A 12244-nucleotide genomic window follows, 5' to 3' on the forward strand; every position below is an offset into this window, starting at 1 on the left:
GAATCAGTGTGGTGATTTGGTTATACAGATCTATAGGAGTAACAGCAGCTTTGCCAGAAGATATATCAAATGTAAATATTAATCAACACATACAACAGAGATGTCATAAAATTGTTATGTAATAATAAAATTATTATATATATAATTATTCTAAGGATCTTGTCTCAACTTTGTGTAAACAGGCCACATGGCTTTGTTAGATAATATAATTCCTATTTGATATTTTAAAAGGGTATGCTTTGAATTTTATATGCCAATGAAAATGACCAGACAGAATGGAGTCTTTATCTTTCAGTCTCTGTCACTTTCTATATCTGTTTTTATTGTCTAGGTCTCTCTATTTCTGAAACTATCTCTCCAGCTCTTTCTCCCAAGTAAATATCTGGGAATGTATGGAGGTATGGATTTGTTAATATAATTTCTTTTATTTCCCTAATTTCTTTCTCCTCTCTTTTGTCTTTCATATACAGGAGGGCTACTCTTTTTTTTTTTTTTTTTAGTTAATTTTGTATCCAGTCACTTTGCTGAAGGTGTTTGTCAGCTGTAGGAGTTCCCTGGTAGAGTTTTTGAAGTCACTCAGGGATAATATCATATATCATATGAAAATAGTGATATTTTGACTTCTTCCTTTCAGGTTTCTATCCCCTAGATCTCTTTCAATTGTCTTATTACTCCAGCAAGAACTTCCAGAAATATGTTGAAGAGATATGGTGAGAGGGAGCATCCTTGCATTGTCCCTAATTTCAGTGGGATTGCTTTAAGTTTCTCTCTGTTTACTTTGAGGATGTATAGGCTTCCTCTATATTACTATGTTTAAATATGTGCCTTATATCCCTGATTTCTCCAATACTTTAGCCCAAAATGGATGTTGGTTTTTTTGTCAAATGCTGTTTTAGCATCTAAGAAGATTATTAGGTTTTTATTATTATTCAGTTTGTTAATATGGTGGATTACATTTACAGATTTTCGTATTGAACCACCTCTGCATATCTGGAATGAAGCCTACTTAGTCATAATGATGATGTCTTTGATGTGTTCTTGTACTTGGTTTGCAAGTAAAGGCAGCGTCATTGTCCCAGGAGTAGATGGTTGGCATTTCTCCTATGCATTTTTTCCAAGGAACATCATTCAAGGACAAGTGCTTTGAACCTCTTTCTCACAGGTTAGATAACTGTTGGAGATGTAAGACTGCCATTCTTAACTCCCATAGGAAGGGACAATAATGTCCCTCCAATGTTCCACTTTGCCTGGGTGCAAAGGGAGGCTTGAGCTGCCACCCTAACTTTAAAGTACTTGTCATTCTGACCTATGATCTAGACATGGGAGACTGGTAAGCTGTCCTGATAAATACTCTGTTGCAGGCCAATCCAGCCAGGAGTCCCTTACCTGCAGGAGAACAGGGATTCAGATATCAGGTTAGACACTGGTAGGCAAAATGATAGAGACCACACCAGGTAGTGTTGGTTTGAATCTACTAAGCTTTACTGAAGTCAAGCCAACACTTATATAGTGATTACATAAAGAAGCATCTTGAAGTTGACATATTTCCCGGAGCATTCAGACTTTTTACCAACAATACAAAGTTTACATTTTAACTGAAAGAGTAATCTGGTAGAGGCAGTGTCTACAAAAAATATTGGCTTAAAAGCTTTTAATCAAAACAAATACAAAACCTTAAACTAGTGGTGTTTGCACAGTGTACTGCTACTAATTAATGAGTGGAGGGGCAGGGGCTGCCATGCCCTCAGAACTAAGTTGCCTAAAGATTTACAACCCCCCAGAGTTAAACATTTAGGGGAATTCCTCATGTTTGTCTTGCTAAGGATTTACAATCTTTCCTTAGAGATAAGATGTTTGAGCTAGCCTGTCCATAAAACTCAGAGTATAATATAAAACCTTCTGACATCCTATGTTTGCCTATCTTCATTCTGCCTCATCATAAACACCCGTGGTTCATAATGGTTTTGTAATAGATTTACTGCACTGGGAATATCCAGAGTATTATCCTAACAGATCCTGATTAAATGTTTTCTTTAGAAAGCCCTAAAACTCTTGTCCCTTTATTACCTACAATGTTTGTTTTTTCCACAAGCAAGTCCTGATGCTGAATCTGATTTATTATCTCTCCTAAAATTTTATTTTCCTTTTACTCTTATTTGCTAAAGCTTTTAGTAATCTATTAGAAATGTGTTTCCTTGAAGAGTTAATTGAACTGTTCCAAGAATCATAGAGAAGCAGCAAAAAAGCTCATCAATTCAAGCTTGCAACTGAGCAAGCGTGGGACTTTCAGAAAATGTGTTTTTGGCTTAGATGGCCATGTTAGGGTTATTTCTAGGGACCTCCAGGGAGCATATTTCCAATGAAAATGTATCTGCTGTCTAGTAGCACAATCTATTGATATGCTACATTGATGACACTGGAGAGGGAGTAGCAATACTCTCTTTGGTAAAGCAGAGAGGATGACATCTCCCTAGTCCTGAAAAGTTAAGAATATGTTTTACTTGTGTTCCTTCAAAAGCGGCAAAACCCAGCAACCAAGTGTTGTTGACATAACTAAGGACTCTGGATCATCCCAGGAAACTGGATGTAGTAGAGGTGAATTAGGAATATATGCCTAATAAATAATCATTTTGACCAAAGAGGTCTTCATTGTCATCATTATCATTGTCAGGAGAAAACTCCTCATCCACTTGTTGCACCAGGCATTCCAGGAGCCATCAAGCTGTATCATTTTCCTATGAAAAAATACAGACACATCATTGTCCCCATATGAATAAACTCCTAGGTATATATCCAAAAGAGGCTCAAGTACACCATAAGGACTTTTGCCCAACCATGTTTGTAGCAGCTTTATTTATAATAGCCAGAACCTGGGAACAACACAGATGTCCCCCAACTGCAGAATGGATACAGAAATTATGGTATACCTACAAAATGGAATATTATTCAGAAACAAACAAACAAGGAAATAATGAAATTTGCAGGTCAATGGTGGGAACTGGAAAGGATCATCTTGAGTGAGCTATTCCAGAAGCTGAAAGACATTCCCAGTATATACTCACTCATATAGACATTTAACATAGGATAAATCTACTAAAATCTGTACACCTAACAAAACTAATCAAGAGGGAGGTCTCTTGATGCTGAATTCCCATCTCAAAAGTCAAAGAGGATGGACATCAGAAGAAGGAGAAAACAGGGCACAAGTTAGGAGCCTGCCACAAAGGGCCCCTGAAAGGCCCTGCCCTACAGACTATCAAAGCAGATGCTGAGAATTATTGCCAAATGTTGGGCATGGAATCAAATGAAAGAAGTGTGAAATATTCAGATCTGGAGAGTCCAGCAGCTCCACAAGGAGAGCAACAAAACAAAAAATCTGAGCACAGGTGTCTTTGCTGAGACTCATACTAGAACTAAGTATCATGCATGGTGATAACCTAGAACCTCTGCACAGATGTAGCCCATGGCAGTTCTGTGTACAAGTAGGTTCCAGAGTAATGGGAACATAGACTGCCTGAGATAAACTGATTGGCATGCTCTTTGATCCCCTCACTCTGATATTGTATCCAGCCTTACCAGGCCACAGAGAAACACAATGCAACCTCTCCTGATGTGATCTAAAAGAGTAGGATAAGAAGCAAGGAGAAGGAGTCTTAATCTATCAGTAAACTTGGGGAGGGGCATGCATGGAGAAAAAGGATGGAGGTAGTATTGGGAGTAGATGGGGTTTATGGAGAGATACAAGGTAAATAAAGTGTAATTAATAAAAATTAAAATAAAAATATTAAATAATGTAATTCCTTTTTGATTTATATTATAAGAGGTTGTCTCTTGAGGTAAATAGGCCAATGAAAGTGACTAGCAGAATGGAGTCTCTCTTTCTTGGTCACTGTCACTTTAGGTCTTTGTTTCTGTTGGTATTGGTCTCTCTATTTCTGTATCTATCTGTCTAGCTCTTTCTCTCTCTGACTCTTTCAGTCTCCCTCTCTCTGCTTGCCATTTGTGGTTCAGTGTGAAAAGCTCTCAGTTTTAGCGGAATACAACAAGATATTGCTTCCTGATGTGACATACTGGAAGGTCTCTGTAAAAATATAAGCAATGTCCCAATTACATGCTTTTTGTTCAAAAATTTGCATTGGTTAGGGAGGATTTTCACAGAAAATAATTCATTGACTGAAGACATATCTGTGAATTTAACAAATAATAATGGAATCTGTGATAATGTAAAACACACAAGTCAAGGAAACTTGACTTTATTAATGACCACTTGAAAGAAATATGTGGTACTCTCTTGGACATCACATACACTAAAATTGAAATGATACAGAGAGTATTAGCATGGCTTCTCCACTAGGATGACACACAAATTCATGAAACATTCGTCATTTTTTTTTTTGGAGAAATTAAAGAAAACACAAATAGAGGAAATTGTGGAGAGAAAGAATTTAGGGCAGAAAATAAGAACTACAGAGGTAACCATAAACAATAGACTATAAGAGATGGAAGTAAGAATCTCAGGTGTGGAAGATACAATGGAAGAAATCAATGTATCTGTCAAAGAAAATGTTAAATCTAAAAAAAAAAAATTCTGACATAGGCCATCCAAGATTCCCTCCTCCAAGGCTGAGAAAATATTTTCCGTATCTTTTTATATATTAATTACAGTTTATTCACTTTGTATCCCCCCAAATCCCTCCCTTCTCCCCACCCAGTTGTTCCCACCTAACCCCTTCTTCACACATACCCCTCCCCAAGTCCACTGATAGGGAAGGTCCTCCTCTCTTTCCTTCTGATCTTAGCCTATCAGATCACATCAGGAAGGGCTGCATTGTCATCTTCTGTGGCCTGGTAAGAATGCTCTCCCCTCAGGGGGAGGTGATCAAAGAACAGGCCAATCAGATTGTGTCGGAGGCAGTCCATCTTCCCATTGCTATGTAACCCACTTGGACACTACACTGCCATGGAGTACATCTATGCAAGGGTTATAGGTTATCTCCATGATTGGTACTTACTTGGAGTATGAGTCTCTGGAAAGACCCCTGTGTTCAAATTTTCTTGTTCTGTTGCTCTCTTTGTGAGGTTCCTTTCCTCTCCAGATCTTACTGTTTCCCAATTCTTACATAAGATTCCCTGCACTTTGCCCAACAGTTGGCCATAAATCTCAGTGCCTGCTTTGATATTCTGCAGGGCAGAGGTTTTCAGAGGCCCTCTGTGCCAGGTTCCTAGGTTGTTTCCTGTTTTCTTCTTCTGATGTCTATCATTTTTGCCTTTCAGGATGGGAATTTAGCGTTTTAGTCAGGGTCCTCTTTCTTAATTTTTTAGATGTACAGGTTTTAGTAGGTTTATCCTATGTTATATGTCTATATGAGTGAGTATATACCGTGTGTGTCTTTCTGCTTCTGGGACAGCTCACTCAGGATGATCCTTTCCAGATCCCACCATTTACCTGCAAATTTCACCATTTCCTTGTTTTTTATTGCAGAATAGTACTCCATTGTTTAGATGTACCAAAATTTCTGCATCTATTCTTCAGTGGAGGGGCATCTGGGCTGTTTCCAGCTTCTGGCTATAACAAATAAAGCTGTTATAAATATGATTGAGCAAATGTATTTATTGTGTACTTGAGCACCTTTTGGATATATTCCAAGGAGTGGTATGGCTGGGTCGTGAGAAAACATTATTTCTAGTTGTCTGAAAAAGTGCCAGATTAATTTCCAGAGTGGTTGTACAATTTCAAATTCCCACCAGCAGTGGAGAAGGGTTCCCCTTTCTCCACAACCTTTCCAGCATGTGTTGTCACTTGAGTTTTTCATCTTGGCCATTCTGATGGATGTAAGGTGAAAGAAATGTCATGGTCATTTTGATTTGCATTTCCCTAATGGCTAATGATGTTGAGCATTTTTTAAAGTATTTCTCTGACATTCAATATTCCTTTACAGAGAGTTCTCTGTTTAGCTCTGTTCTCCATTTTTTAATTGGATTACTTGGTTTACTGTTTTTCAGCTTCTTTAGTTCTTTAAATATACTGGATATTAGCCCTATGTCAGATAAAGGGTTGGTGAAGATTCTTTCCCAATCTGTAGGCAGTCATTTTGTGTTGATGATGGTGTGCTTTGATTTACAGAAACTTTTCAATTTCATGAGGTCTCATTTATTGATTTTTGCTCTTAGAGCCTGTGCTGTTGGTGTTCTGATCAGGAAGTTGTCTCCTGTGCCAGTGAGTTCAACGCACTTCACCACTTTTTTCTAACCAATTTAATTTGGCCAGTTTTATGTTGACGTCTTTGATCCACTTGGACTTCAGTTTTGTGCAGGGTGATAAGTATGGATCCATTTTCATTTTTCTGCATGTAGACATCCAATTAGACCAGCACCATTTGTTGAAGTTGCTGTCTTTTTTCCATTGTATGGTTTTGGTATCTATGTCAAAAATCAGGTATCCATAAGTGTGTGGGTACATTTCTGGGTCTTCTATTTGGTTCCATTGATCCACCAGTCTGTTTCTTTGCCAGTACCATGCAGTTTTTATAACTGTTGCTCTATAGTACAGCTTAAGATCAGGGATGGAGATACCTCCAGAAGATCTTTTATTGTAGAGGATTGTTTTAGAAATTCTTCGTTTCTTGTTATTCCATATGAAATTGAGAATTTTTCTTTCCAGATCTCTAAAGAACTGTGTTGGTAATTTGTTGGGAATTGCATTCAATATGTAGACTGCTTTTGTTAAGATGGCCAATTTTACTATGTTAATCCTGCCAAGCCATTAGCATGGGAGATCTTTCCATCTTCTGATATCTCCTTTTATTTCTTTCTTCAGAGACTTGAAACTTTTTTCATATAAGTCTTTGACTTTCTCAGTTAGGGTTACACCAAGGTATTTTATGTCATTCGTGGCTATTGTGAAGGATGTTGTTTCCCTAATTTCTTTCTCAGGCCTTCTGTCTTTGGTATACAGGAGGGCTACTGACTTTTTGAGTTAATTTTGTATCTGGCCACTTTGATGAAGGTGTTTATCAGCTGTAGGAGTTCCCTGGTAGAGTTTTTGGAGTCACTTACATACACTATCATATCATCTGCAAATAGTGATAATTTGACTTCTTCCTTTTGAATTTGTATACCCTTGATCTCCTTACACTGTTTTATTGCTCTAGCAAGGACTTCCAGAACTATGTTGAAGAGATATGGAGAGAGTGGACAACCTTGTCTTATCCCTGATTTCAGTGGGATTGCTTTAAGTTTCTCTCCATTCAGTTTGATGTTGGCTATAGGTTTGCTATATCGCCTGTACTATGTTTAGATGTGTGCCTTGTATCCTTGATCTCTCCAATACTTTAAACATGAATGGATGTTAGATTTTTTCAAATGCTTTTTCATCATCTAGGGAGATTATCATGTGTGTGTTTTTTTCTTCTTTCAGTTTATTAATTTGGTGATTCACACTGATGGATTTCCCTAAATTGAACCACCCCTGCATACCTGGGATGAAGTCTACTTGGTTATAGTGGATAATATCTTTGATGTGTTCTTGGATTCAGTTTGCAAGTATTTTGTTAAGTATTTTTGCATCAATGTTCATAACGGAGATTGGCCTGAAATTCTCTTCCTTAGTTGAGTTTTGTGAGGTTTAGGTACCAAGGTGACTGTGGCATCATAGAAGGATTTTGGTAGTGTTCCTTCTGTTTCTATTTTGTGGAATAGTTTGAAGAGTTCTGGAGTTAGCTCTTTACTGAAGGTCTGGTAGAATTATATGCTGAAACCATCTGGTCCTGGGCAATTGTTGGATTAATACTTTCGATGACCACTTCCATTTCCTTGGGGGATATAGGACTATTTAATTGGTTTACCTGGTCTTGATTCAGCTTTGGTAAATCGAATTGATCAAGAAAATTGTTTATTTCATGTAAATTTTCAAATTTTGTGGCATATAGACTTTTGAAGTAAGTCATAATGATTGTTTGGATTTCCTCAGTGTCTGTGGTTATGTCTCCCATTTCATTTCTGATTTTGTTGATTTGGATAGTGTCTCTCTGTCTTTTAGTTAGTTTGGCTAAGGGTTTGTCTATCTTGTTGTTTTTCTCAAAGAACCAGCTCTTGGTTTCATTGAGTCTTTGAATTGTTTTATTCATTTCTAATTGATTGATTTCAGCCCTTATTTTGATTATTTCTAGCCCTCTACTCCTTTTCGGTGTGTTGGATTCTTCTTTTTCTAGGGTTTTTAAGTTAGCCATTAAATTGTTTGAATTTCTTCTTGAAGACTCTTAGTGCTATGAACTTTCCTCTTAACACAGCCTTCATTGTGTCTCACAAGTTTGGGTGTGTTGTGTTTTCATTTTCATGGAGTTCAAGGAAGACTTTAATTTTCTTTTTTCATTCCTGACCCAGCTGTCATTTATTTGCAAGTTGTTTCCATGTGTGTGTAGGCTTTTTTCTATTTCTTTTGTTGTTGAGGTCCAGCTTTATTCCATGGTGATCAGACAGGATACAAGGGATTATTTCAGTCTCTTATATCTGTTGAGGCTTGCTTTGTGACCAACAATGTGGTCTATTTTGGAGAAGGTTCCATGATGTGCTGAGAAGAAAGTAATTTCTTTTGTGTTTGTGTGTAAGGTTCTATAAATGTCTGTTAGGTCCATTTGATTCATGACCTCTGTTAGAGACATTGTTTCTTTGTTTAACTACGGTCTTGTTGACCTGTCCTTTGATGAGAGAGGAGTGTTGAAGTCTCCCACTAACAATGTGTGGGGATCTATTTGTGGTTTAAGTTTTATCAATGTCTCTTTTACAAATGTGGGTGCCCTTCTATTTCAGGCATAGATGTTCAGGATTTTAATGTATTCTGGTTGGAATTTTCCCTTGATGAATATGGAATGTCCTTCCCCATTTCTTTTGATTAATTTTGGTTGAAAGTCTATTTTATCTGATATTAGAATGGTTGCTTGCTTCTTGGGTCCATTTGCTTGGAAGGATGTCTTCCAACCCTTTACCCTCAGGTAATGTCTATCTTTGTGACTTAGGTGTGTTTATTGTATGCAACAGCTTACTGGGTTTTGTTTATGCATCCATTCTGTTAGTCTGTGTGTTTTTATTTGAGAACTCATCCATTGATTTTGAGAGAGATTAATGACCAGTGGCCATTAGATCCTTTGATTTTGATGTTGGCTATGGTCATAAGGGTGTTTGTTTGGTTGCTTCTTGTTTTACTCTAGTGAGTTTAATTATTTCCTGTGCTTTCTTGACAGTAGCTAGTTTTCTTGGGTTGTATTTTCCATTCTAGTGTCTTCTGTAACACTGGATTTTTGTGTTGGTATTGTTGAAATTTGTTTTTGTCATTGAATGTCTTGTTGTCTGCATCTATGAAGACTGAGATTTTCTTGAGTATAATAGCCTCCACTGACATCTGTGTTCTCTTAAGGTTTGCATGATATCTGTCCAGGCCCTTCTAGCTTTCATAGACTCTGTTGAAAGTTCAGGTGTGATTCTAATGTGTTTGCCATTATGTGTTACTTGACCGTTTTCCCTTTGATCTTTTAGTATCTTTTGTTTTTTCTGTATGCTTACTCTTTTGATTATTATGTGGTGGGGAGGATTTTCTTTTCTGGTCTAATTTATTGGCTCTTATGTAGGACTCTTATATTCTTATTGGCCTCTCCTTTAAGTTGGAAAAATTTTCTTCAATGATTTTGTTGAAAATATTTTCTGGGCCTTGGTGCAGAGAATCTCCTTTTTCCTCTATTCCTATTATTCTCAGGTTTTGTCGTTTTGTGTTGTCTTGAATTTTTTAGATGTTCTGTGTCAGAAATTTTTTAGATTTAACATTTTCTTTGACAGATACCTCAAATTCTTCCATTGTATCATCCACACCTGAGATTCTTTCTTCCATTTCTTGTAATCTATTGCTTATTCTAACTTCTGTATTTCTTGTTTTCTTCCCCAACTTCTTTCTTTCTGCAATTTCTACCTTTGGTGTTTCCTTTAATTTTTCCAATTCTATCTTCAGATCTTGAGGCATTTTTTTTTATTTCCTTCACCTGTCTGCCTGTATATTCCTGCTTTTCCATTAATTCTTTCAGCTGTTTGTTTGAACAAACCTCTGTTTCTTTTATTTCATTCAGTGATTTAAGCATTTCCTTTCTAAAGGTCACAAACTGTTTGGCTGTAACTTCCTCTATTTCTTTATGGATGGCCATATTTGTTTGAGTTTATCTTCCTCTAAATATTTACGTATTTTATTTGTTTCCTCTGTTATCATCTTCATGAGCATAGATATTAGGTTATCTTTTTGGATTTCAGTTATGCTCGGGTAACCAGGGCTACTTGCCCCTGGATACCTGGATTATGGAGATGGCATATTACTCTCTCTTTTGTTGGTTGAGCTTTTATGCTGGCCTCTACCCATTGGGCTCTTAGGTGTTTGGGGTTAGTTTCTTTTGGTTCCTGGGGATCTTGTGGTGGAGAGAATCCCCTTGGCAGAAAGCTGGTTTTTCTTGAAGGTGGTCTTCTCAGCTTTTTGGGTATAGTCACTGGGTGGCTGGCATTTTTCAGGTGTTGCTGCTGCTCCCCTCAGGGATAGAGTCCTGAGTGGTAACTGTGGTCTTTTTTAGTTGAGAGGGTTCCCCTCTCACCCAGGGAAGTACTGAAGACAGCTGCCCTGCTTCTGGGTTTCTTGTTGTAAATTTAATGATCTGCTGCTCTGACCTGTGTGTCCCATGTTTGGTCACTTTTGTTAGGATTATCTAGTTGCCTCTTCAAGCCGTATCTGGGCTTTGATCTCGGGGATCCTGGGCTTTTGTAGGTCTGAGATTGGGGCTCTGTGACCCAGTTGCAAGCAGTAATCTGTGGTGGGTGGGAACCACTTTCCTTGTAATAGCAGGCTATCTGGTGCACAGCAGGACCCTGAGTTGTACTGGTCTGTGGGACTGATTCCAGGAATATACTGGGTGGCCTAAGTCTGTCCTCTTTGCTTAGTTCCCTGTAAGGTTTTCTCTGATAGTGACTCCCAGTCTTTGTTGCCCTGGGGCACACAGTTGGAGAGCTGGTGTGCAGCAACTGTTTATGCTTGCTGCTGGAGCCCAGTTTAGTGATAGTGGCTGAGACCCACCAATCTGTGAGAATTTTTTCAGGAAAGGATTGGGTGATTTAAGTAAGTACCATTTCCTTTATTCCCTGTGGATTCTCTTGCAAAAGGGACTCCCAGTCTCTTTTTTGCCCTGGGGCACACAGCTCAGTCTGTGCCATATGGTTGGAGCACAGAAACTGTGCCTGTGTCTGGAGCACAGCTCAGTGATGGTGGCTCAGACCCGCTGGTCTGAGAGACATTTTCCAGGGAAAGACTAGGTGACCCAAGTCAGAACCGTTTCCTTCCTTCCCTATGGATTTTCTCATGAAAGGGACTCCAGGTTTATGGTGTTTTTTGTGCCCACCAATCAGCCTGGGAATGTGATTAGGACACGCAGGTATGTGGCTCTGGTCTGGGGACCTGGTGCCTGCGAGACACAGGATCTCTTCCAGGTTCTGCCTGGGTGACCTGAAAGTGGTCACAACTGATTCCCATGCCATGGGGGTTTCCTCTCACATGGGAAACATGATCACTGTTTTAGGGCCCAGAGTTCAGTCTCTTGACTGCTGTACAGGAAATGTTGTACTGCTCCTCAGATGCCCTGTTCTCTTGGTGCCCATCTTGTCTTCTCCCCTCAACTTCCAGAAAATATTTCCAAAAAAATTATTGAAGAAAATTTTCCCAACTTAAAAGGAGACATCAATGAGAATACAAAACCTTTACAGAACACCCAATAAATTAGTGCAAAAAAGAAAATCTTCCATCATGTAATAATCAAAACAGTAAGTATGCAAAACAAAGAAAAAAATAGTAAAAGCTGCAAGGGAAAAAGGCCAAGTAACATATAATGGCAAACCCAACAAAATCACATCTGATTTCTCAACAGAGACTATGAAAGCCAGAAAGTCCTGGAAGAATATCATGCAGTCCCTAAGAGAACAGATATATCAGCCCAGGCTATTATACCCAGCACAACTCTCAGTCCTCATAGATAGATGGAAACAACAAGATATTCAATGACAAAAACAAATTTTAACAATACCTACACAAAGTTAAAGCATTACTAAAGACACTAGGAGGATATTTCAAGCCAAGAAAACTAGCTACTTTCAAGAAAAGACAGGAAATAATAAACATCACTACAGTGAAACAAAAAGCAAACAAGCACACAAAGTTACTACCATATCC

The 12244-nt window shown here is 38.2% G+C and overlaps 1 non-coding gene across 1 annotated transcript; it reads left to right on the forward strand.

Moving 5' to 3' along the window:
- The first annotated feature begins 4280 nt into the window (after positions 1–4280).
- LOC132651931 (U6 spliceosomal RNA) lies at positions 4281–4390 on the forward strand. The gene has a single exon (XR_009589455.1). It is a non-coding gene; the product is annotated as a U6 spliceosomal RNA (small nuclear RNA).
- The last annotated feature ends 7854 nt before the right edge of the window (positions 4391–12244 follow it).

This window comes from Meriones unguiculatus, assembly GCF_030254825.1.
Source record: "Meriones unguiculatus strain TT.TT164.6M chromosome Y unlocalized genomic scaffold, Bangor_MerUng_6.1 ChrY_unordered_Scaffold_42, whole genome shotgun sequence".
NCBI classification, from domain to species: Eukaryota; Metazoa; Chordata; class Mammalia; order Rodentia; family Muridae; genus Meriones; species Meriones unguiculatus.